This window comes from Juglans regia, chromosome 1 (assembly GCF_001411555.2).
Source record: "Juglans regia cultivar Chandler chromosome 1, Walnut 2.0, whole genome shotgun sequence".
Lineage (NCBI taxonomy): Eukaryota > Viridiplantae > Streptophyta > Magnoliopsida > Fagales > Juglandaceae > Juglans > Juglans regia.
Window position 1 is genome coordinate 5,096,796 of NC_049901.1, and position 4,415 is coordinate 5,101,210.

Sequence of the window (4,415 nt, forward strand, 5' to 3'; positions counted from 1 at the left end):
AATTTTGACTATTCACATCAAATCTCTAAATTGAATTATCTATTTATTCATTATATAGTAATGAGTAATTAATAATTTTGAAAATTTTTTAATTTTTTTAATTATGAATTTATTTTATTTTTTCATATTTTACTATTTATAATATTATATATTAATTTGTAATTGTATTCTAATTATATTTTTTTAATTGTCATTTAAAATGGAGAGAGAAATAATTAATATTAAAAGGAAAGAGAAAGAAATAATATAAAAAGGATTTGATGAATGAATAGTGTCTTCCAAATTTAAAAATTAGTTTGGATATTACTGTAGCTATATTCTAAATATTTGGAATATAGCTAATTCAATGTGAGCAATTTATCCACCTAATAGCTAAATTCTCATTGGATTTAGTTTTTAGCTAATCCAATGAGAATGCTCTTAGATTGCAAGATATAAATCCCTTTCCGAGATCCTACAAGTCTTCTATTTACAATAAAATTACCAATTTTTTAGATCCTTAAATTACAAGTTGAGAAATGTTAAATACAAGTACCAAATAGACAAGTCTCATATAAATTTTTTATAAAATAATAGATTCTACTAATAAATAATAATTTTTTTTACACTTTTTAAAAATAGAATCACTTTTTTATAAGAACTTGTACAAATAATTTTTTTTACGAATTTCATAACAGTTTAGACCGTTGCACTAATAGTCTTAACAATGGTCTTATTTCTTGGTATATGATTTGTCAGAAAAATATGAGACTACACCATTAATTTGGCTACACTTACCAATTTTTTTTATTTAGGTCTGGTTTGTTTGTGAAAATAAATCATTTTATCTCATCTAATTTAATTTAATTATTATGATTTTTCCTAACTCTCGAATAAAATATAAAAACAATTCTTTGTTTAGACAGTGAAAATGTTTTATCTTTATCTCATCTCATCTTTCTCATCACATCATTACAATTTTCTTAAATTCTCGCACAAAATATAATAAATAATTCAACTTTTTTAAATCTCAAAATAATAATAATATTAAAAAATAATATTATAACAATATTTTATTTAATTTTTATTTAAAACTATCTTATTTTATCTCACTATTCAAATCGTATATCAATCTTTTTAAATTTTAAAATAAAAATTATATTCTAATAATATTTTATTTAATTTTTAATTTTTATTTTATTTCATATCAACTATATAGCTAAGCGTGGCATTAATTTATTTATTGCTAATTTGCTTTGTAGTAGGTATTTGTAGGGACTTTGCGCGCTCTCCCTTTTTTTATTTAATGCACGTTTACTTTTAAAAAAATAAAGATTATAACGTTAATCTTCCGGCAAAATAAAACTTTGTCATGACCGGCAATTAGAATTATTCTTTTTATTAATATGGTCATGACCGAGTCAAGTGCTAGAAGGCAGGCTTTGGAGTTTGGACTTCCTCTCGAAACTGATGATCTATAAGTAATTAAATAAATTATATATATAACATTTTTCCATTAAATATATTCCTTCCATATATAATATATAACTGTACGCGCAAGTGGGACTTCTCCATCCACGTGCGGATCAACGACAATTGGAATAGAATAAGGGTGAGTTTGGATCACAAATTTATCTCAATTCATCATTATAATTTTTTTAAATTTTAATACAAAATATAATAAATAATTTAATTTTTTTAAATTCTAAAATAATAATAATATTAAAAAATAATATTCTACCAATATTTTATTATTTCAACTCAACTCATTTTAATATCCAAAGACACATATTTCCTTCCATTCAGCATCGCTAATGGAATGAAGAAACGAGCGCTAACCGGTCTGATTATGAGAACATCAAGGGTACGACTAAAAAGGAAGATAAAAGCAGGAAAAGAAGTATCGAAGCAAACAGAAAGTGTAAAATCCACAATTAATTAGGAGGGGGTGCTAACCTTCTTTAATTTCTGTTCTTGGTATGGTATGAAGATCATCATCAGATGACAGACCTTCCAAGTTTTAAATAAAAGAACGGAGCTAGAAAAGCAAGATTTCGTGCAGGGAACGCTTAAGCGCAGCTCACCTATTTCTCAATTGACAGGAAGTGATAGCGTCCAACGAAACATCTCTTCGAAAATTTTAATCCTCCCAACTTCGTCAACGCCCGCTAGTTTTATTATCTCCATCTTGATCTCCTTTTTTACTTATCATTACTCTCACACACACATGCTTAATCATAACCTTAAAAAGAGAAATAATTTGTAGAAGTTTTAAATAGGTAAATCATTCATAAATTTTTGTAAAAAAGTACATCTCATTTTAAAAAAATATAAAAAATTATTCTTTATTTGTAGAATTTATTTTTTATAAAAGATTTGTACGAGACTTGTCTATTTAAAATTTATATCTAGTATTATTTATTAGATCTCGTTTGAATAATTAGATAAAATAAGAAAATTTGTGAATAATAGTAAAATAGTTTGAATTAATCTGTTTGACTGGGTTTTAAAAAAAGAGAAAAAAAATTGAATAAAAAAATTGTTATAATATAATTTTTATTTTGAAATTTGAAAATTTTGAATTGTTTTTTATATTTTATTTAAAATTTTGAAAGAGTTATAATAATTAAGTAATAAGTATATAAAAAATTTGAAGATTTAAAATTAAAATATTTTTATATTTATAATATTTAGATATTAAGGGCAGGTTTGGGGATGGGATGAGACACAAAATTCTCATCTCATCCCATCTCATTATTACACATTTTTTAAATTCTCATATAAAATATAATAAGTAATTCAACTTTTTTAAATCTCAATACAATAATAATATTAAAATATAATATTTTAAACACTAAAATAAAATATAAAATTTTCATCTTATCTCCCAAATCTATCATCAGAAAGGATGTGATCTTGCCGTCCAAACGCGGGATGTGTTCACCCGCCCAGGTTTTGAGTTGGACTGCAGTGGTCATGCCCCACGGGTCAACACCTCGTTCATCAACTACCAAGTCCTTACAATGGGATAAAGAGTTGCGGGCTCTCAAGGTAGCTAGCTGGAGCAAATTACAGGAAAACGACTTCTCCTGAAACGACCGTTAACATCACCGTACGTGAATCTCACCTTCTTTTCTTATCCTTCAAATCTTATACTTCCATTCCTTCGTCCTAACAATTAAAGTCTTGAAGCACGAAGAGGGTGATTGCATCCACTATATTTAATGGGAACTTCAAAGGACATATAGGCATGAAGGGATAAAATTCAGAGATTGAACTTTGAAATGGCCTTTTAAATTTTGTTTAAAATATGACCAAGAAGCTGTCATTGATTTGGTCTAGTCTGAAGCTACCAGAAAATTGTGAATTGACTAGTAGAGGTGACGTACAAGAAGCTTCCCCTTCGAAAATATCATTCCCCACTCCAATTCGTCAAAGAAAACTAGTTAGAGCATTTTTATTGGATTAGCTAAAGGTTAAATTTAATGAGAATTTAACTATTAGGTCAATAAATTGCTCACATTGAATTAGCTATATTCCAAATATTTGAAATATAGCTATAGTAATATCCAAACTAATTTTCAAATTTGGAACACACTATTCATTCATCAAATCCTTTTTATATTATTTATTTCTCTCTCCTTTTAATATTAATTAATATTTATCTCTCTATTTTAAATGACAATTGAAAAAATATAATTAGAATACAATTACAAATTAATATATAATATTATAAATAGTAAAATATGATAGAATAAAATAAATTTATAATTAAAAAATTTTAAAAATTTTAAAAATTATTAATTACTCATTACTATATAATGAATAAATAGATAATTCAATTTGAAAATTTGATGTGAATAGTCAAAATTAAATTCATCTTATATTATTTTATTGTCATATAATGAAAAAATGGCTATTTCAATGTGGAGATTTATAAAAATGGAATAGCTAAAAGTTAAATTCATCTTACATTCATCAAAAATGTATTTTAATTTAGCCATTCCAATGAGAGTGCTCTTATATATGATTATTGATGAGAATTGAAATCCATATAATCTCCTCCAACTCCTTTTTCTATCTAGTTTCTGATTACTACCCTCTCTCTCTCTCTCTCTCAAAATGCGTCCACACCTCTTTCCAACCATCACCTTGACCTTCATGATTATAATAGCCATACCCTTAATCCACTTCCCATCATGTTTGCACGCAAATGATGATGAGCAGTACCGCAATTGCAACGAACGATTTGACTGTGCAAGTGCTAAGGACATCGGATATCCTTTATGAGGATCAACTCAGCCTGACTCTTGTGGTTACCCAGGTTTTAAGTTGGACCGCAGCGGTGATGCCCCGCATATCAACATCACGTTCATCAAATACCGAATCTTTGAAATCGTTAAGGAGTCGCGGACTCTCCAAGTTGCTAGAGCGGA